The 23,312-nt window shown below is 45.1% G+C and overlaps 1 protein-coding gene across 11 annotated transcripts in view; it reads right to left on the bottom strand.

The window, feature by feature from the left end:
- Positions 1 to 23,312, bottom strand: part of FOXP1 (forkhead box P1) — a 387,257-nt gene that overhangs the window by 352,044 nt on the left and 11,901 nt on the right. The window contains exon 1 of one of the 11 annotated variants that reach the window (XM_030501101.1): positions 1,113 to 3,048. The exons of the other annotated variants lie outside the window; for them this stretch is intronic. The gene's annotated coding sequence lies outside the window, so the exon portion shown is untranslated. Of the gene's footprint in view, positions 1 to 1,112; positions 3,049 to 23,312 lie in introns of those variants that run through there. 11 annotated transcript variants of the gene reach the window in all.

Here is a 23,312-nt window from a genome sequence, read left to right as displayed (position 1 = left end):
GCACACAGCGATGAAGGTGCCCCGCACCACCAGCCTCCCCAAGCCACCGATGCTCAACAGCTGAAGGGAGTCAGATTGTCACCTATACATCTGTAAGTGGTAATTTCATCCCAGATACTGCAGTAACACGCCGCCTTAAAATCGCAGAAATGCTGCCTAGTCATCTGAGACAACAGTAAAACAAGCAGCAACGCCAAGTGTAGTTGTCTACTACTGCCTGAGGGACTCATGGGTTTAGCAACCAGGCTGGCATAAGGATTATATTATCGAGGAGTGCCCTACACTGCTTTATTAAGCGCCAGTGAAATGTCTATTGCACTCAGTGCCTGGGAAATACTGTATGAAACACCAAACACCAACAACCAAACTACAACTTAAGCTACTTGACCAATCCGGGCTTATTATCAGCTGTTGTTCCCTGAAAACAAAAACATTTTGGAAATAAGAGACTGGTGACATTAGCAGAGACAGTAAGAGAACCTCTTTGCAGTGAACACAAAGCCCCAGGACAGGCTGGTAGGAGCAGGGAAGTGCACACCCAGGCTTTGGAAGGAGGTACCCGAAGAGAAGTTATCTGCAAAATGTGCATCACACTCTCCTGGCTCTCTTCACACCTCCCCCTTCGCAGCCCCACTCCCATGCACCTTCGCGTCTATTCCCACACTTCTCTCGCTACCCACATCCTGAACATATTTATGTTGTAAACATCCATTTGGAAGCAGTCGGTATGCTTGTGGCACGGAGCGGGATGCTGCTCTGAGCTTCAGAAGGCAGCTGTCTTGCCATGACCCCTCTCTCCCTTTCCCAACTGCACAGGAGGGGACAAAATTACTTGGCCCTCACACTTATCCTTTATCCACTCAGGAACCAGATTATTGCCTAATAAAACTTCACTGCAAAGCTATTAAAAATTAAAGGGATATTTCCCTTCCTACATAATGATTTGTCACAAGCCAGACCTGAATCAGGATTGATGAGGTTCCTGGTACCTTCCTTTTCTAGCTTTCTTTTTTTTTTTTGCCTTATTAATTTGGCAGAATTTCCAGATTTTTTTGCAGCCCTTCTCACTCCTGACTGACACACAAATTTGCCTTCAGTCCTCCAGACCTTACTACTTCATCGAGATGAAATAAGGGGTGAAAGGCAGCTGAGCCAGCAGAAATGTTCCACCGTCCTTCAGGAAACACACAGAAGAATCCAAGGAGCTGGTATGATTCAGAACTAGTGGTAGAAAAAGGACAAACCAGATTACAGCAACACAGAGGACTCCATCCAAAACCTGCATCCAAAGAGACTCCTGCTAACATATGGTGGAAATGTGACTTTCTGCAAATATCCTCCGCAGAAGCCAATTCCTCTCCTCCACCCAAGCCACGTCCAATAGCTCTAGTAGGACGAGCTGTTACTTACATGTATTAGTCAGGATAGGCATCAGCCATGATACAAATTTTAATCCATCTAGCTAATGAGGAATCTGCCATGTAGTTAATGTGCTCAGGCCCTCCACTGAAATTAAAATCCACCTATTTAGGCCCTTTGCTAACCGATGTGCCACCCATCCCAGAGCATGGTGGCTGCTCTTCCGAGTCACCGTGTTCCACACTCCCTCCACAGGGCCAGCACCACTCCGCTCCACCAATACAAAGAGAAGCACCTGAAGCAGAATCGCGCTGGAAAAACAGAACTTGGAAAGAATGCGTTAGCAACTTCAATCCAAATATAAAATGCATTTAAAGGTCATAATTTGCATAACTACATCTCATGTTTTTTGTTGTGTGGTTGGGGTTTTTTTTTTTCTTTTTTAAATTGCTCTATCCTGGAAGGTGCCGAGCGCTTCTGAAATTGCTGTGTGCTTCTGCTTCGCATTTACAGTTTTAACAACTTCTTAGGGCTGTTCAGTGCTTGGCAGGAACAGCTCTGCAAGGTGTCCTAGGACCATGCTAATAGCTACATAACATTTCTGGAAAAAAAAAACCCAAACTGATGACAGAAGGCATAAGGCCCCAAGAGTGCAGGACACCATTATCATACACTGACATGACTGGGCTGATGCGGGAGTTTCACTTTCTTATGACATGCTCTTGGTGTGGATTCAGAAAAGCAGCAAGATGCAACCAGTCATAACAGGAAGAGCTCAACAGGCCACAGGCACAAACTGACCTGACAACAGTCATATTTTTGTTCAATACTTTTGTTCATTTGGATCAGCAGCTGCACCAATCTGCATCCAATGAGGATGCTACATCCCCTAAAATTTCATACCAAACCCATACCCGATCCCATGAGAAGTATCATATTTTCCTTGAAAGGACTGTAACAGGGACAAGGAGTGCAGCAGGGACAAGGGGTGTAGCAGGGACAAGGAGTGCCCTCTTCAACCCGAGTGAAAACCAGGAGACGCTGGAACATTCAGCTATTGCTTCCTGCACAAAATTAATTACAACGGCCAATCTGTGCTGCTGCTTATTCTGCTGGGGAAAAAATGAAATAGCTAAATTGATATCAAGGCAAAGGAAGGGCTCATTGCAGTGATGTCTGAGGCTGCTGCAGAACTGGTGTTCTGCCTTCTCCTGAGCTACAAAAGGAAACTCTGGAGATGGCTGAAAACTGTGGCTACAAGCCTGCAGTTCCCCCAGCTTGTATAAGCGTGTTTGCAAAGATCAATGCGCTCGGCATCAGGTTCAGAGGCTGAATACGGCTCTATCACCATTAGCACCTGACTGATGATTGACACAAACCACACACCACCTACAAAGGCATTGCACAGACCCAGGCGTGTGGGAAAACGCAGGCTTTCCAAAAACCCTCTGCAACATCTTAGATGTTTTCCCAGATTTCAATTAAAAAAAAAAAGATCAAGGTTGCAGTATCCGTGTTAAACAGGATCTTTCATTTCCGTGGCATCCGCTCACATTCCTTTCAGAAGTTAAGAAATATTCTGTTTATTCTGGACCCGGCACAAGATCCTTCCACCAAAAGCAAGTTCCTAGTGCTCTGCTGCAGACACCATCAGCAAACAAGGGATCTAGAGTGCCCGGACTTGGTACAAGGCAATGAGTATCATGTTGGATACACAGTTTTTCAAGCTGTGTATTTTTATTTAGAAAGGGGAATAAAGAACACACCGTTTTCTTGTGAAAACCTCAAAATCAAGTTCAAGCCCTCCGGATTGGGTCTTTAAGAGAAATGTTCTGGCCCTGGCTAATTGCTAAAAGACAATACACTTGGTTTATTACCATGGATCCTATAATATGCACTTAAGAACTACACGTCTGGTGCCTTCCCCTCAGTCCCACCACCCCTCTCACTCCACAACACAAGGAGGGTAAAGCTCCTGATTCCTGCTTCACCTTACCTGGGGTCTCTGCAGGCCGCCAGAAGAAGGGATTTCACCATCCAGTGAAGCCACCAGACCCCGAGCAACATGAGGTGAAAATCCTCTTGTGCGCCATCTCCCAAAGTTACATTTTCCAGAGAGGATGAGGAGACGTGAGGAGACGCTCCCTCCTGAGGCGAGCTGCAGTGGGGAGGCAGAGGTAGATGGCCCACAGAAAGGCAGCCATCATGTCTGCGGCTGATGATCACCCAGGTCGCAGTTTGAGTGGGAAATGAGACCACACAGCCGCACCGGTGCCTGCGCTGACAGCGTCCCCAGCCCATGGGGGACAACAGGAGTGTGCTGGGACATGAGATATCAACATCCACAAAGGAAGGCGCCTCCATAAACCCAGCTGTGCCCGAAGCTTACGACAGAGAAGGCCTCAGAGACAATGTGGCACAAGAGGCCACAGTTTTCATGCAGTTTTAAAGCATGAAGAATTCAATCAATAAGGAGCTCTGTGGCCAACTCACGCGTGACCTTATGAGGTCCTGCACCAGCCATGACATGGTCTCAGGGAATGTGCAGCCCAACCTCCCTGAGAACCTTCTGGCAAGAGGAGATCCACACATGGCCTCACGTATAGTAAGAAAAATCCTCAGGTTCCCTTCACTGCAAGGCGTGCTTTGCTTTGCTTTCTTGTTTGTTTGTTTTTAAATATTCTGGCAGTGGAAAGAGTCACTGTTTTGTTTTTCTCCCCCACATATGCTATATAGTTTTCTCTCTAGCACTCGTTTCTTGCTTACTCAGTTGACTATAGTCTTGCTTCTCTCACAGGAACGCTAGCTGTGTTTGTCCCCAAACTGTATCGTGATCCAACTGCTTTGTGTCATCACACCAGCCCCGCTCAGGGAACGATGATCAAAATATTTTCTCTAGGATGTGATGCCGAGAGATGGGCATAGATGTTCTTTTAGAGCTAAGCTGACCCACAAGGCTGAAGAGTGCGCAGAAGTGTTTTGGCTAGTGAACTCAGTAAACACCACATGAAAGGAGGGAGTAGTGCTACAAACAATACCAAGGCTTTGTTTGTGCAATGGTGCTATTTTGCCAGATACACTGCTAAGAATATACTGCATCTCAGCTACACACGGCAACTCCCCCCACAAATTACTGCACAATATGACTGTGCTTTCAGCGACATTTAAACGTGGCCAATAAATTAATACAGGACATCCCAACCGTCCACGGGTCGCAGTCATCAACAAGTAGGTCAAATTAATTCTGGAAGGCTGTGAGAGGCACATAAAATAGTTGACTGCAGCAGTCTGAGGCAGGGATGAAGCAATCCCCACCTGAACTCATGTAGAAGCACTGACACAAGCCCAGAGGTTAAAGAGATGCAGGACAAAGCCATCCCCAGTCCACGCAACTCACCTTCCATCTCTGCAAGTTAAAATTAACTTCCCTGACAAAATGCAAATACATTAAAAAAATACCCAAGCCAATTAAGACACAAGTGTTTAAAGACATGAGTAGTAATTACAAATGTATTATTCATACCTAATTTACAAGATGAACTTCTTTCAGTAAAATATTAAACTGTTTACATGCATTCAGGAAGACAATTTCCCAACCCTTCGCGTCCTGCTCTGAAGCGGTGACTATTGCTATGCAACAACTCCACAGACTTACAGTGTACACTATGGAGTAATCAGAAAATGTTTGACCTCAGATATCTACTTGACCCCACAGAAATGCAGACTCGCTCGCTATAAAATCCTAAACAATGGGGCAGACAAGGTCAGAGGGTCAAAGCAAGTATTAACAGGTCATTGTGCAACCCACTTGGGAGCAATTACTTCTGGTCACGGCTAAGTGGACACTTGATTGAATACCACTAAGACAGCTCACATCCCACAGATAACAATCCTCACAGCGATTAAGAATTAAAGCCCCCATGATTCAGCCTTTATTACTCAAATGAACCTAACTATTCCATAAAAAACTCTTGGTATATGCATGATGCAAGGTCTAAATTGAAATGCCACCTCATTAAACAATAATATCTAATTTTATCTAAATGAATTTTCATGAAAGTACGCCACACAGCTCAGGAATTTTTAAAATGAATTATCACAAGCGATACATAATTTCACCAAAACTGCTGCAGGAAAAAAAAAAAAAATTAGCTTCAGGGATGAAAGGGAAACATCTATGCTGAATGAAAATTGCACTTCTTTCTGCTTGCAGAAAGGGTAAAAGGGGGATTCAGGGCTTCTGCCAGACAATAGAGCCAGATTTTAATCAAATCAACACCTTTCTGCTGTGTCAGGTATGCTCACCCTACCCTGACCAACAATAAGCACCCGAAACACGCATCAAGTATCACTGCACACACAGGCCACTTTCAGAAAAGGCGATGTCATCTGCACATCAAACCCCCAAAAATTAGGATTATTATCATAAACCGTTGAAAGAGTCACCCATGACTCTGGCTGTTAACTGGCCTCCGTTGCTTCAGCTGAAAACAGTTTGTACATCCCCTCCTGACAGTGAAAACCTTGCTCTGACACCTGCGAGCACATCCACATATGCTGGCTTTTCATTTAAGAGCTGTCTATTATTTTACAAAAGGTATGAGATGCACAGATGAGATGCCTGCTTTAAGAGGGGTCCTGTCAGGAATTACTGAAAGAAAACAAACCAAAACAAAAACAGGTAAGCAGATTTAATTTTTAACCTATTTATTTTTAATTTCATAAGCAGCGGCAGCAGGTACTACTGCCCTATGACTAAAAAGCAAAGCCATCGGCCCAAAAGTGGTCTCTGCCTCATTTCTATAGCTTCATGTGTAACTTTTTGCAAAGTATGCCTCTCCCTCAGCCTCCCTTGTCCAGCTAGTTCCTGGAATATAGCTGGTACTCAGAAAGCCCACATCTTTCACAGGCTATGCCTTTCACATAAGGGGAACCAAAAAAAAACCCAAAAAAAACCAGCAAAAAAGACAGACATTCTTTAAGCTAACTAGCCCAGCACAAACCTGTGGAGACGAGCAGGTTGCATGGATGCTGGTCATTGACTGGCACACACGGAAGGCTGGGGCAAGGCCATTCAGGAAGCGATGCCAACACAAGTTAGGGCCCTCCTGGGGATGAAGCCCCTTCCCCACCCCACCCCAGCAGCAAAGCCAGCGCCTCGGGGATATTTAAGAGCAGTGCATATGCAGACACTTGGATGTGCAAAATTATGCATGCATGTTTGGAGGCCATTTTAGAGCCTGGCTTGTGAGTCATACAGAAAGTAGATCAGGAGAAAAAAAAAAGTTTAAAGATGCATTTTTTTGTATTCTTGCTACTGCAGCATAGCTTTGCGCTTTTTTCCCTCTTGCTTTTTTCATTAATATTTAAACTCTTTGGGCCTTTGTTCTGTAGCTGTTGGAAAATTCTGAGTTAAAACAGTATTTTACATTAGTGTTAATACCACGATCGTCAGCTGATAACAGATCAGATATGCAAAATTCAAGCCTGACAGACTGGTGTTCACCGCTGTTGATTATGGCACAGGAGTACACAAGGAATGAAAAGAGGAATGAAAAGCTGCACGGTCACTTCTCCCTTGTCCTGCTGCCAGCGAGGTGTAATAACGCTATTATGAAAAGCAAACAGGGATGAACTCTGCTCAAAAGAAGGTGAAGCCTGAACTGAGAAATCAATTGCTGCATCAGTCGTGCCCCTACAACTGAGTAATGCTGTTACAAAGTTCATCGAGCCCTCAAGATCCTCACCCTGGCAAGGTTTACAGTATTGTGCATATTTTATTGGCACTGAATATTCATATCGTGGCAGCATCTGGAGACCAGCTAACTAAGGCTGACACTGTGGGGTGAAAAACAAGTCCTGGAGTTCAGCCACCAGCTGGAGATTTCATCCAGAGGTCCACGCTTGGTTTTCCTCTCTTCCATGGTCTTTCTGCCAAGTTGCACATCTCCCTGTACCTCTGCCTGCCCAGGTCTAGGATAAGGATCTCGTATTCTACTACCCTGCAGGGGACGATGCATAACAGACCCTAGTGCCCTGTTACAATGGCAGACAGTGCTGCTGGGTGCAATAAAAATCACATTGTAGATGAGAGTCCAAAAATAAGATGTACTTTCTCACTGACACAGAGTCACTCATACCCGAGAGGGCTATCATTGGGAAACAAGTAGCAAAGTGCTGCTGGGAGACAGAACTTAGCTGCACTGATGCAGTGAAGAGGTACTCATGATTCCAGGATACAGGAAGGTGGTTAAAATGGGGCAAAACTGAGGAGAGCTGGGAAAGCAGGGATAAACTTTATGTCTTCTCTGCAAGGCAGAACAAAGCCACAAGGGGATGCAGAAGTCAGAGTGGTGCTTAACAGCCACACGCACAGTGGTCCTCACAATGGGGAAAGAGTTGGAAGACACACACACACAAAAACACAGATAAATGAGGCAAGAAAATGCACGAAAACTCACTGTTAGCACCAGCTGAGTCAGGGAAGGGCAGGATTGTGAGACATCAAGCAGAGGCCAGCAACTGGTCTTACCACCTGCAGAGTCATAGGGGAATCACCAGAGCTTTTTGACCAAGCTGTACAGCATATAGTCCCTTCTTCCTTTCCTAATGCTTTCCAAACCATTTAAGCGTACCACACATAAAATATAAAATTGAGAAATATTACAGTCAGACAGAACAAAATCTACTGGATGGTTTAACAATTGTCTGACGTGCTTCCGAAGAGGAACGCGAAGGAGATCAGAAAACTAAGTCACACCTAAGCTAGCAAGGACAGCAGTGCATCAGACCACCAAACCATTGCATGGGCAATGGTACATCTGGCCACACAGATGATTTTGGGGGATGGGGTTTTTTTTTCCATTTGGTATTGTTTCATTTTTATGTCCAGGAATTTCTTCTTAAATTATTAAGTACTGCCCTATTCCCTGACCATTTGCAGTACACTGCAATGGTAGAGCTGTAGGCCACCTCCTGTTCACCCCATCCTCTCCCAGATCTCTCTTGTGCTCACCACTTCCAGCTAAACAGGCCACCATGGTGCTGGCACACTCCAAGATCCAGGAGCCTGCAGCCTGGCTCATGCCTACTCAGCAACAAAATTGAGGTTTACTGCTTTTCCTGAAGGCTGTCCTTACATCCAGTTCTGACCAGCCAAAATCCACTCTCCAGAAGACTCTGCCACCCTATAATGTGTCTCAGCCAGGAATTCAGCCCCTAGTAGATATTAAATAATCAGCAAAACAACTGTGATTAAGGTTCGGCAACTCAGTCCCTACCTGAAGTTACTTTGGGGCTGGGGGAAAACACCATACTGCCTGATGCTTAAGCTGCATTACTTAGTACAGAACATGTACTGAAACTGGTGCGAACAGTCATGTGCACGCAACCAAGTCAGACCTCGTAAGCACAGAGACCTGCTGTCAGGTAACTCACACAGGAGTTTTTCCAGAGAAAAGCTGACATGTTTTTAGAAGCACACGCATGATTTTAATCTTCCCCGCAGCTCCCAAGTAGCACATCAACACTTGCAAACCAAGACATCCAACTGTCAGTACAGACTTGGACTTCCAGGAATTGGGCATGTATGGGTGACGTCCAAATGTATCAGGGGTGAGCAATGACACTTTGGTTTCCCTCCTCTTGTTTAGCAGCTAGAAGAATCACTGCAAAGGGAGGTATATCCCCATGGCTGGAGGCAAGGATCAGCACGGGATTGCTGCGGGGAAGGAAACTGGGGAATCACAAAGGAAATGGCTGGGCCAGATAAAATCCCCAGTCCTCCCTCTTGTAAAACAGGACGTTTCTGGTTCAGGAACAGATGGGAAGAGAATCCACTCCATGGCTAACCCAGAGGAGGTAGGGAAGCCTGAAATAAAGTCCCTTTGACTTCAGCTCTGTCTCTCTGACAGCCCGACTCAGTCATGGACTAAGCAGATAACAGACGACCATTCATCAGCTCAACCAATACACAAAGGCAAGAATTTCCCTTCTTAAAGAGATTTAATGATAAAGCTTTAGAAACTGATTGAAGGAGAGAGACTGAGAGTGAACACACTAGAGATGAGACCCAGTAGGTTGCTATTAATATTTCTCTAAAGCAGACACCCCAATTCACAGCACTGGAAGGACACAATTCAAAGAGCTAGGCACATTCTTCAAGCAAACCATCCCCCAGCTGCAGAATTAGGGCTGAGTTCAGAGAAAAGTTTTTCCAACAATCTAGTCTAATGGACTATTGACTTATTTTTTTCCATCAATGCCAACCACAAAAAGCTGACCCACAAGCGCTTGTCTTCCTTGGTACCTTGAAAAATAAAAATGATGCAACTAACCAGCTGGCCAATTCTCTGTCCGGAAAAGATTTTTTTCATGTCTCCCTTTGAAAATTAAAGATTAAAACATATTCCATAAGGATAATCAGTCAGAGAGCAAACCAGCAGGCGTTACCGCACTCGTCACCCGTACCTGCATCCTCGTGTGTCAGTGGGTCCTCCCACAACACGCCCCATCTCTGCCATGCCTGCCCACAAAGGGCTGGGGATGATGTGGCTTTTCTAGGGTAAAGCAGTTGGAAGGAGAAAAAAACCCCAAGTTTTCAGCTCTGCAGCTTTTTCCTGTTCAGCTCCCTGCAATGCTTGCCTTCCTTTTTGGTACAGAATACTTCAGTTGCCTGGAGCTATTCTAGTTTATACTGGGCATTCATAGCAGAAGCCCAAGATCTCTTGCTATTTTTGCTCATGGCTACCTAGGCAAGCAGCTCCCGTGCTACAGAGAAGCACCTTCTTAATGAAGCAGCTATGAGATCAATGTTGTATGACTTCCAAGAGCAAAACAGTTTACAATTAGCTGAAGGTCTGGTATTTGACAGTTTTTTATGGCTCTTTTACAACTGTTTGCAAATCTTTTCTTCCTTTAAATTATTCTGAAAAGTGTTAGGGGGAAGCCAAAAGTTATTTTGTGCAAGCATGTGTCTACTTGCATGAATCCAAGAGTCTTTTTAATTTAAAAGCACCATTACAAATGCCTGTATTTACACGATAGTTGTTTATGTAATGCTTTAAAGAAAATCTAAATGGAGCACAGAAGCCAATGCTAATGCAGAAGACAGTGGGAGTTAATGAACATGATCCTGGGGCAGTCCAGAAGATGGCAAGGCACAGTGCCTGCACCACAAGGATTCAATAAAATGGCTATATTTCTGAAAAAGAACTTTTGATGCAACCTCGATGCATGCATAACCTATGATTTTTAGGCTCTTCCCATCTGAATTCATGTGATGTTCAAGATCTCTGTTCATGTATTAGCCCAGCATAAAGAAAAAAAAACAGAACACAGACATGAGGACACAACCCCCAAAATTCAACCTTCCTTCTGAGATTTTGTGCATTTTGATAAAGTAAATTCAGAAGTTAAGCTCAAAAGTCTCTCTTCAAGCAGATCTTTTCCAAATCCACGTCTCTCTTCCTTTCATTCAGACATGCAAACCTTTTAGTATTCCTGATCCCAAGCCACAAGTCCGGCACAATCTGACTCACAACCCAAAGCAGAAGCCCAGGTCTTGGCTCTCAAGAGCAGGGCACAGCCCCTCACCTTCACCTCAAAGTATTATTACCTTCTCGAAGTGAAAGTGCAAGAGAAAGCCTTCACAGATAAAACGCATGTTCTAGCTTTAGGCCTGTCAGCATGGCACACGTCTAAAGAGAAAAATGAATCTGCATGATAGAGACTTGAAATGCAGGTGCCTGGATGGAAACAAGAATTTGCAAAAGGAGGCATATGTATGTTTTAAAAAAAGGGAAAGAAAAGAAAGGGATGCTTATTTGCAAGAGAACACAGGACAAGAAAACCCAAAGCTACACCTGTAAGAAACATGTTTCTTTGCCAGACGCAAGGGAGGTTATACCTTCATTTCAGACTCCAGCCAAAAAGATTAAAGCCATTTTCACCCTCACCCAAATCACCAAGGAGACCAAACCTTTTTCAGCTTTTATCTGCAGTGAAGTTAGCATCGAGGGAGGATTCAAGAGAACCATCTCCCAAGCTCCAGATCACTATCACTGTTTCATCGCACCCTCCTTGCTGCTGATGCTCCCTCCCCTCTGCTCTCCACCTGCCCCAGGGGAGGCAGCAGGCTCCCCAGCCGACACGCCATGCACAACTGTGGAAGCATTTTGCTGGACAAAACAGCATGATCAATGCTGCCTTCTCCTTGCTATTATACCTATGGGTTTGGCAACACCGTACCCATAATCTAGACTGACGGCATGCAAGATCCTACATCTTCTAGGGGAAGCTGAGCTCTGGCTCAGAAGGATGCCTCCAGCAATGGGGAACTCTACCAAGTTATGTACTCCTATTCAAGTTTGGGGTTTCTTGAACATTTGAAGGAAAAAAAAAAAAAAGAGAGAAATCAATCCAGTAATCCTTGTTGATTATACTGACAGTAATTACACTTGTGTTATGCCAACAGTATTTTCAGTCTTGAGAGTGCCAGTGATTTAAGATAGCTTGACTGCCTCGTGGATGAAATGAAGCTGTAAGTTTTAGGCCATTAGAAAGAGGACAGCAGGCACTGAAGGTGATTTGGGGATGCAGGACAAGCACACCAGGTGAATGTTGGTGTTGTCTGTAAAACCACTTCATTCCTACCCAGGACAGAAAGCATAGCCCAAACTTTGCTCAAATGATTCTGTCTGTGAAAGCAGAGCAGTAAAGGTGCAAGGACACACATGACCAGACTAGGGGTCACAACTCAGAGACAAGCTGAAGATGACAACATGCTAGAACAGTCAAACGTGGCTCCCACAGACCTGAGCAGGGCATTTTATGCAGATTGAGGCACCTCTGCTGTGGTGACCTGCTGTGTCCCCTGAGGCAGCCACCCCCATGGAACCCATGCCGGTGCCAGGCAGCTAGGACCTGCCGTCACGCATGCCATCAGTGGTGCGGATGGACACATCCCCATGCCACCCAGCCACTCTGCTCCTGCTTCTTCCAAGCTAAACAAGTAGATAACAATAACCCCTTCTCCCCCCAAACCCACTTACCTCTCTTTGCAGCCAGGTGTTGGTAGATTTATTAAACTTCTAAAATCTTTTTTTTTCTCCCAGATGAAGGCTTTACATTTCACACCAGGAAAGAACTGCCCAAGGTCTGGAGGGCTTGAGCCAATTGACGCACTAAAAGCTACCATCCTCCAGTCATTACATGAAATACCTCAAACTCCCTAAATATTTCAATGTATTTTACAATATATGGTAAATAAATTGTAAGTACATTGTGTGGGAAGAGACAGAACAGTCACCACATCACAGTTTGCTCAGCTGGATCCTGCCCAGCTGTGGGATCACCAGTGAGCAACAGATAAATTTAAGTCCTGTTCTGACATTGGTTCCTCCTGTTGCTTTTGGCGAGTTACTTAACACCCAGCATGTCCAAGTTTCATTGCTTTATATATACATACATATATCTATGTATACATACATACTTCAGAAATCATATTTATTCAACCTCCTACAATGTTCAAGAAAGCAACGAATTATGCTAAAGCATTTGAAAGCGAGGAGCTCTATCAGAGACAGAGAGCAGGAGCCTCAAGAGAACGAGCAGCAATTTCACATCAGCCTGCAGAGCTCTGGAGTGAACAACCTTTGAAAATCAGGACCCTTCCGAAAGAGCTTAAAGGCGGGTGGAAAATTACTCAAGATCTTGGAGGAAAAAAATAAATATATATATATATATAGACGACCAGAAAACACCACAGACAACCCAAAGCACTTATGGGCAAACCACTGATTTGCAATTCCAAACCACTTTTCCGCCGGAATCCTCCACTTACTATCTTATCTGATCTTCTCTCAGGGAATCCCCCAAACCATCTCTGCTTTGAAAGGACCTCACCAGCTCTACTGTGAGTGCTTCTTAGCATTGAAGGTTTCTGTTGTTTAGGGATGGGTGTAAAATGATGACAAACTAACAGCATTTTTATGCATTCTCTTCGGGTTGTTTTGCACACTGCTGTACCACTTATTTTCTGGCAAACTTATCCTTATCATGTAACCAAGCTCTGCCCTCTTTGCCAAATAAAGGTTGCCATACCCAAGACAGACACACACTTTTACTGGTCCACCACATGTAAACATTAACCTAAAATTTTTAGAAGGCATACAAGCCATGATCTGTACCAACAGCATAACAAATAAATGCTGCTTTACTGATGTTCAAGAAACGTTTTAAAGTCTGCAACCTCGGGCAATTCTTCTTGGTGGCATAAAACCAGCTGCGTTCAGCTAGAACAGTACAAAGTCGCTGTTAAGAAACACTGCAGACCCACTGCATCGCACCAACAGAGCAGTCGAGGCTGAGAGTGGCTGAAGACACGTATTATTATCGAAACACCCTGTATTAGATGACCTCAGCACTTCACAAGCATTATTTAAATCCTTCTGCAGCCTCTCAACATGGCAACTTCTACCCATTCCCATTTTGTAGGCAGAAGTACGCAGATGGGGAGGAAATGGTGTAGCATCAGTTACAGAATAACAAGTCCCAAACTTCTGAATGCCAGCTTAAATGTGCAGGCTTTACATTAATGTCCTTCGTCCAAAAAAATCTATTTGCTGAAATGAGTAAGAAACAAAGTAAGAAAGTTCTTCTCTCCTTGTCATTCTGCCTGCTAAGAGGAAAAAGCCTTAAGAATATACCTTTCACTTGGAATCAAAATGCTTTCAGCAAACAATTTTTGAGGAATGCTGCATGGAAACACCTGGTTTAAGTGGGGACATTAGAAGCCCAAAAAAAGTATCATGGAATAATGATGCTTTTTTGAACAATCAGTATCAGTCTTTTCCTGGCATTATTTTTGGAAATGGTATAGCTAATATGACAGCTACGATTTGGAGCCTTCAAAAGGCATAAGCTATTGGCATTTTAAATACATGACATACAAACATGCACGCACCCCTACACCCACACTAACTCTGAATATTTGTTCTGCTCCTGTCTGCTGGCTCTTCTGAGCATACTCCACAACAGATTGTTTCCTTCTCTCATCCCAGTTTTCTCCTATAGGAGCTTTACATCAGGCATGCAAATATAAAGGGTACGAAGAGACTTGCATTAACATACTGCGCAGCAGCAGGGATCCTCTGGCATAAATGGACACAATCAAGCCTTTCAATTAAACTATTACCCAAAAAGGTGTGGGTGGCTTATTACCAAAGACAGCATTTATTTAAAAAAATGGAAAGTACCATTAGAAACACCTAATATAACTCTTATTAACTTATTTGAATCCAGTCCTGAGCACATTGGGTTTTTAAGTGTCTGCTAACATAGCATTCTGTTTGCCTAATTAAGTTTTTAGTAGGGTAAGCTATAGTTCTCATGCTAATATAAGGAAGTGAAAAAATCACATATAAACCAATGCCTAGCATGATTTACTTTTATTGTATAAGAATTTGCTATAGGCTCTTCAACAACTGCTAACCAATTTTCCATCAAAAAGAACAATTGCTGGACCAATTCCCATTTGAGCCCAAGCAATGGCAGTGACAGACTCATCTCTAAGTTATAAACCCTTCATGCAACCCCTGCATCACTTACTTGGTTTTCCTCATCACTTTTTCCCCTTGCTGGTCCATATTCTGAACCCTGAGCTTATTTCACAGCCGTGCTGGCAAGCGGCACCACAACACTGTATCTGGGGAACATCCAGTGGAGGAAAATTACCATTAGCCCAAAAAATTACTCTTAAGAGGCTTAAAAGAAATCTCAGGGAATCAACTCACATCTCCATGACAAATAATTAGCAAAATAAAGATAGAATACTGAAGCATCTCAGCTTTCTGCTACATTCCAAAGCAGCTTATTCTCTCCCTCAGTTTTATTCTTGCTGCATTTAAAATGCTCACTTGCAACTTCCAAAGAAGAAGAAAACAGGGGGGAAAAAACAAGTGCCAACAGAATGCTTTGCCTAGAAAGAGAATTCTGTCCACTGAGCCCCTGCACCCAACCCTGCTCCAGGCAGGGCCCCGACCCGCACCCCTGTGGGACCTGCTCATGGGGTGAGTGCTCCTGGAACAGGCCCAAGACTTTTTAAGCCATATTACAGCATTAATATAATTTACAAAATGGTTAAAAATCAGAATGTTTTTCCTTCATGAAAAATAACACACTTAATGCTTTTCATCTGGCACATAAAATTTACAATACCTCCAGGAACATTTTCTTTGGTTAAATCAACACTATTGGTACTTTTTTAGCCTTTAAGCATATTACAGGCCCAGCTTTTTATGGGTTTTTTTGGTTGTTGTTTTCACCCATTGTAATAAACTTTTCAGAACCAGAAATGATCAACAGTAAAAAGCGTTCCCATGTCAAACAATTTTAACTACTGCTTTTAAAACAATAATAAAAAAGAGAGGGTGGGGGGGTGGGAGATCGGCTTCAAACCCAACTCGTATGGTAACTATCTCGATACAATTAATATAAAGTAATCGTCTGTAGGGGCAAACTTCAGCGCTCTCCCCAAAATTGTTTCCATGCCGCTTCCATCAGGCAGCCGCAGCAGATGTTGGCTGTTAAAGGGCGCAGACGACACAGTTCATGACTTCTCGGAGGCGGCTGCGCGCCACATCTGCAGTCGATGAAGGCGAGCGCAGAAGTGTGGCAGACAGAAAGAAAACGTCAACCCGGCCAAGCCAACCCTCTTCCGTGCCGGGGCTAAAAATAGAGGGGGTGTTCGCCCTGCTGCTCTGGCCGGGCTCGCCAGCCCCGGGCAGCACTGCCGGAGGAGAGCATCCGGGATGCGGCGAGTTCACGCCGAGGAAGCGAGCGGCGGCGGCAGCCTCCGACTGCCACTCCGCACTCGGCTCCTCATTAACTGGGCGGCGATCCAAGTTCATCTGGGCCCCAGAGAAAGGCAATGCTTGTGTTTAGACCGCACAATACTGACATAACATTAACAGATTTACATATGCAAAACTGTGAAGCAACAGGCATTCCCCCTCAATTGACCCACAGCTTGTAGTGGCTGCCGAGTTATTCCGTGCTTAGGCTCTGTAACCAAGTGGGCGTCATGCGACTACCATCTGGGTACCACTTATTTAAAGCTGGCAGTCTCTCTGTAATAGGCAAGCTGGCAATAAGCAGGAAGGGAATAAATTGCATCATTTAGTTAACATCCACTTGCTTTGCGGCTGTTAAAAACCCATGACTGAATAATAATTTGGTTATTTCTTTTGCCAGACAATGCTGTCAGCCAAATCGTACTACGCATGCTGCAAAACGTCAGCTTGCAAAATTTCCACTTTAAAAATAAAGAAATTCGCAGTATAATGTGAGCTAAGAAGTTTTTCTAATGCTAGCAACTCCAGTGTGATTGAGTTCTAAAAATAAACTTGCAATACTGTAGTCACCAGAATCTGCTTTTCCTTAAAATCTTTATCAGCCACCCACCCCAATCCATTAATCTTGCCAAACATCATCAACCCGGCCTCTAGTGAGTAGAGGAACTGGGGTCTGCTCGTAGGAATGCTTGTTAGATCCAAACACATCTCCATTTCATGCTACCCGCTGCCCTTCTCATCCTTTGCCTTAATTCATAGATTTTATCATTTCCTTCTGTCTGACACAACTACTTTCACACAAATCAGTATCAAAGAAAGTGGCTGAAACCCTAGACCACTGAAATACAGCTAGGATGTATCCTTTGTTAACAAAAAAAGGAGGGGGGGAGAAACGAAGAGCTTTTGAAGTGGGTTTCTCTTTGGGGCTCTTTAGTTTGCAGAAAATTAAGTTACTAACAGTAATTAATTTTTTCTTTTTTTTGTCCCAATTTGCAAGAAACACAGTCTGGCGCACACATACCCCAACATCCATCTCTCTTCAGGACTAAAAGAAAAGCCCATGCTGGGTACAGTTTTATACTGCAAAGATACAAGGGTTTGCATTATACAGTGGGAAAAGTCAGAAGAAATGTTTCCATTGAGACTGAAGGCAAGGAAGAGCCAAGAGCACAGTCCACAGGTAAGAGTTTTCCTTACACAGGCTACACCACCTCTATCTTTCATAAAACCAGGCTTGCTCCTCCCTCGTTACATTTTGAAGGGATGTCAGGGACTCTGAAGTGCAGAAACAATTTAAGACAACACATAGTAAGTGGAAACCCAACTTTATTAGTTATTCACTTCCACTACTGGCAATGCAGACAGCCTTGGGGAAAGGACATCGGGGCAGTCAGGTTCCCATACGCCTCTCACATCTCTGCACAGGGCAATCTGCAATGATGCCTCCAGCTTCCATTCCGGGCACAGCGTTGAAAGATCACACTGCCAGGCACAGACATATCAAAGGCAAATGGGAGACAACTGTTTTCCGCTCCCTATCCTCATCTTGTCTCCACTGCAGGTCTAGGCTTCTAGGGCAGAGCCCAACAGGTAGAGGAACCAACCTCCATGCTATGCCTTGTCTTGGCCACACAGCAGGCAGGTACATCGAGGAGCATGTATGGCTTCAGTATGGGCAACCCCTTTAATAATCCAGGAACAATATGGGATAGATCAAGTGCAATGGGATCTGCAGCACTCAATCTCAAAATGCTTCCTGAGCCAGCACGCATGACAATTGTTGGCTCAAGAAAACAATAAGGACCTTTTGGGTCCCTTTTGGGTCCCTTTGGAAAGGGACCTTTTTACAGGCTCCCACGGCACAGTGCAGCTCTTGCTGCTGCAGTGGGATGCTCAGCCAGCCCAAGGCAGGCAGGGATAAGCAGGAACCACGGCGACCCATAGACCGTCACAACGTGGGACCCTGGAACACAATAGGGTGATGGACAATCCTAACAGCTTGCAGGCTTTTACAAAACAGTAACGAAAACAAGATGGAAGAAGAAAAGGGGTTTACATGGTGTGATCCTGCACCAACCTGACAAGTCAGCGCTCAGATGAAGGGGAAGGGAGAAAAAGGGAACAGAAACAGAGGGCAGAGAGAAAAATCTGTCAGAGGAAATGTGATGCCAGAAACTGTTCCAGGACACACTGGCTGAACGCCAACTCAAAAGCCTCCAAAAAACTAAGGCTACAGAGCCCCAAAACCTTCCTGATAAAAAAATCCAACTGTGCAGGCTGAGGTTCGTCAAGTCGTACTTTGCCTGCTGTGCCTGCTCCACCACTCACCCGGGAGGTCTCTGCCTGAAATACTTCTCTGGAGGGGAGACCTAAGCCATCCAATAACTTTGGCAAGTTATCCTTTGGGAAACAAGTATCCCCTAAAGCATCTGTGTATCTCGGAGAGTGTTTGAAAAGCTTCATGGTACTGAGACTTAACACTTTTAATTGCACATACCATACCCAAGATCATCAACCCAGTAACACTGTCACACGTGTGGTACATTACTGTATGGTCAATCTCCCTAATTATTCTTGAGTTATTTTTTCCAGTAGATCTACAGAATTATCAGCATAAATCTCAAAACATCTACCAGTCAACAAACTCAGCACAGCAGACATAAGCTTGGCCCTTACAAATAAAAAGACTAAGGAAAATGTATTTATTTGTAGCAAATGTCCTTTCCTATAACCGTCAAATAGATTACAACTGCATTTCTTTCCTCGTGTTGCACCCTGGGATCCAGACATTTAACTAGCACACACTACAGTCCTGGATTAATCATAAATAGAATATATTTTTAAGTGCATTAATTATGTAACAGATGCTTCCAGGATTCCAATGGAGGTAATTTTTAAAATCCCAGAGTACAGTTTTATGAATCTGTGCAGTTTCAAGGTTGTTTTTAATTTGTGCTCAATACTACACTTATTTAAAACAAAGAGGTAATCAACCAATGCCTATTTTCTTTCTCCTGTGCAGACAGGAAGATGTACCCTACACTGTTAGCATCGGACATCCCAGCTGCTGCTGGAGGTTCCTTCCATTTCTTTGCCATGACAGCACATTTGGATAACGAGCCTTCTCCTATTAATTTCTCCTCCTCAGACTAATTTCTGCCATTCAGAAGTCTCAGTCTTCTCCTGCACATCCCCACTCACGTAACAGATGTATTCGGTGGCACACAGTGCACATGGAGTCCCCAACAAGGACAGCACGGTGAGGGACAGGATGCTCAGGGTCTCCAGAGAATGCTTCATTCATCAGTGGGGTGCCATGAAATAACTCTCATCGCAATGCAAGCACACAGGCACGGTACATGGGGTGGGTGGGCCACCCAAGCCACCCACCAAAACCCCTCTGACCCACAAGCCCTGAGGTGCCTTGCAGCAGTAGCTGTTATTACAGCTACACAATCAGAGGTCCTGCTGCTGGCTTGCTTTGAAAAATGGGAGTAAACTGGAGTTCACTCATAGTGTGCTGCCACACTAGAGAAAAATGGGGGTTACCCCACTTACCTTGATGGTAACAAACAGTCACATCCAGGTGTGGGGAATACATGCAGATCCACAATATTGTCCTGCTAGCTAGTTACTGGGAAGTTCACTGCTTGTACAGCCAGCTTGTGCTGCTAACAACCACGGGCGACTTCACCACCAACAACCAGAGCTTGCATGGGGTGGTCCAGCTATGGCGCTACAGCAACAGACTGGGGAATGAGGTAGGATGGTGGAGATCTCAGCAGCCTCTGGATGGCTGCACTGGAGAACCCCAGGACAGGAGCATTACAGACACCATGTCTTGGATGAGAAGTTTGCTTTTCTCTCTACCTTTGCACACCACGTAATTCCTGGAGCAAGTCATATATCTCCTCACAGAGCTTCATCTCTGCTTTCGTCCGCAACGCTTCATTCATACTGACTTGGCGGGTCATTTTTCCAGCCTGGTAGGTGGGAGAGCCCCACTGGTAGCATTAGCTTGGGCTCCCCCTTCAACAAACCCTCCAACTGGTCTAAGAAGCGAGAGAAAAATACAGGAGCACGGAGAGCAATTAAGGCTCCAATCAGATGTGGTGTTGACATGTAAGAGCAAACAGTGAAAAACCCTGACACGAGGTGAGTGTTATTTAGGAGTATATATCATTGCACATGCAGAATACGAAACCTCAGCACTCTGTGAAGAGAAGGGGTGAGGACAGGAGAAGTTCAGGACTGCAGCTCTGCTCACCTGCACATAAGCCACCCCTGGGGAGACCTGGCAACTCAGGCTGGGCAGAAACCAAGGAGGAAGAAAAGATGGATAATATGTATTTCATTCCTATTAAGTATTTTATTCTGACTGCTACTCCTTTCCAAAAAATAAAGGTAATAATTAAAAGTGATGGTTAATGCTTTGATGCCTCGCTTCACAGACTGCACATTCAAATTCCTCAACAAGACAATGCAAAAACGGGTAGTTAACGGGCCCGTCAGCTGCAGAAGGCAGACGACTTTGTGCAACACCAGGGAGGCCCCAGGGCGGGCAGCTGGGTTCTGGTCTGGGTCTCGCTTCCCCAGGCGTGCCACGACCAGCCTTCTCAGTGTGCAGGGCTGCACGCCACCAACAGCGAGAGCCACACTGGTGCTGCCCTGTCCACCAAGCACCCGGCATTCCTGCTGGTTCCAGCCTCCCTCAAAACTACCCATTGGCTGTAAAGCAAAACCCATGGAGCAGCCTCATGCCATCTCATCATCAAATGCCGGTTATGCAGCAAGGCTTGGAGAGAGCCAGGTCATCCCACTAACCCTTCCTAAACACTCTACCGATCCCCTCCCATCAGTGCATGGGGACAACCAAGCACCCCGAGCTCTCATGAGCAGGGAGGGAGACGGACCCCAAGCACACAGCCCGCCTGGTAGAGGGATTAGGTCCCTGCCAAACTACAGCATTACTTCACCCCCATAATCCCCGTGACACGTGTGAATGCCGACACCGTGCCAGATTATCAGTAAGGTGATAACACTCGTAGGCTGTACCTGCTTGGCATGGCTTGAGCGAGGCTCCCTCAGGGCTCCTCCAGTTTCGCTTCCTGCTAAACATGCACCTGGCACCCATTGCAGAAGCAATAAAAGCATGAACCGTATTTAAAGCTTTACTTAAGCCCCCAATATAAGCCTGAGCGAGCCCCACACCACGCTAACAACCATCCATGCCAACACCTGGGCTTGCAGATGGCCCCATCACAGACGACGCCAGCAGCAGTGCCCATGGCTATCCCTGCATGGGCAGACGCCGGCAGCCACGCTCCCCAGCCACCTTCACACCACACCACATCCAGCATGTACATCTTGCACAACACTGAGTGAACAGAGGCTAAGGGTCAGACACTTTCTGGTGTAAACCCACGTGATGCTGCTGAGCTCTGGCCATCTACTTCCTTCTCAACTTCTGTTCTTTCACTCAGAAGTTATCTACCAGGCTGGACACAGCTTTATCCAAGCGTTATGTGTAGCTCTATTTGCTTATCACACAGATAAATTTTTTATCAAAACAACAAGAAACAACAGCAGCTGGTAACCTGGATATCTCTCAGAGCCTTAATCAAAAATATCCAGGCTCTGGACCAGCTCATTATCTACCGCTAACAAGGAAGAAGAAAACCAAAAGAAGACACAATGCCAGGCTTTTCAGTACATGCACATCAACAACTTTAGTACCTGGCACTAAGGGAGTAGCATTAAATTAAGAATTTAATGAAAACTCATACTTGCACCAGCTTGGCAGGGTGGTCCCCCCAGCAGGTACTGCTGGGAGCATGTCCCAGGGCAGCTGCGCAAGGAAGTCTCCTCTGCCTACACGGAGAAGAGCGGGTCCAGGCACAAAGCCTCTGGCAGAGGTTTTACCTCACTGCAAAGACAACCAAGAGGCCAGAGGTTTATCGAGGGGGTAGCCCCGACCACCCTGGACCCTCCCCTGACCTCCAAAGACTCCAACAAGGATGCTCAGCTGGCAGAAATGAGGATGCTCAGCTGCCTAAGTTAGTTTTCTGCTGGTCCCACTTCCTGCATGGTCTCACCCTCAGGTCAGGCAGTCAACTGAAACCCAGGGGACATGATGGGAAGCACCCAGGGACAAGCAGACAGATCTAAATCTGCTTATCTGCAACATGAACCAAGCCCTCATTCTATACAGCGCCAAGCACACCGTCAAACACTCTGTGAAAGCAGCATCAGCCTTCATCCAAAAAACAAAGGAGCAAAAGGCTTTCCACAGAAACAATTCTCGTTTGATACATGTCATGAAGTTGTGAGCACGCTTGAGTCACGCCACACGTGTGGACCATTGTAATGCACTTGCACAGCAATGTGTCCTCCTCCTCAATCTCCTGAGAGCATCCACCAGGCAGAGGTTGACATGCGGAGGCGATTCAGTGCCGATGAACAGAAACATTAAGACACACTGTTCTTCAAACGGGGGCTGCACTTGACACTACTTTTATTTATCCAGAAAGTTTTGTGCACCATATACCCTTTCCCTTCCAATTTACCCACAGCATTAAGCAGAATCTCCATCCTACCCTGGACGGTTCGCTGCCATCAGACAAGTAGACAGTGCTTCCAACATAGGCAGATTATTCTTTTTCTTTAGGACCTATGAGAAATACCAGTTGAAATCCTGAATATTATTTTTTAACTGACAGGGCATTATGCATAATATCTTCCACCCCCTCCTTGTGCTTATGGCACAGAGCAGGGGGGGAAAAACCAAGAAAGGAGGGGGAATAAAATCTTCCCACCAGAATGTAAATATTTCTGTGTAGCAAGAACAAAGCATTTCCATAAAGCTTCCAATAAAGGATGACTGCAGGCCAAATTCTACCCTTAGATACAAGCATATAACTCCAGTTAAAGTTCCTCAGAGCTGCCCAAGTTTATGCAGAGGCCAACACAAGCATAGAGCATTCACGTACAGAAGGACTGTGAGCGCAGGAGCTGCGGCCGACCTCCAGCTCCCTCTCAAAAGACAGACGAGACCTGCTTCAAATCAGAGAAGAACTTCGGAGATGAGTCAAACCTGCAGGA

Source organism: Strigops habroptila, chromosome 11 (genome assembly GCF_004027225.2).
Source record: "Strigops habroptila isolate Jane chromosome 11, bStrHab1.2.pri, whole genome shotgun sequence".
NCBI classification, from domain to species: Eukaryota; Metazoa; Chordata; class Aves; order Psittaciformes; family Psittacidae; genus Strigops; species Strigops habroptila.
This window is presented reverse-complemented; position numbering and strand designations above follow the sequence as displayed.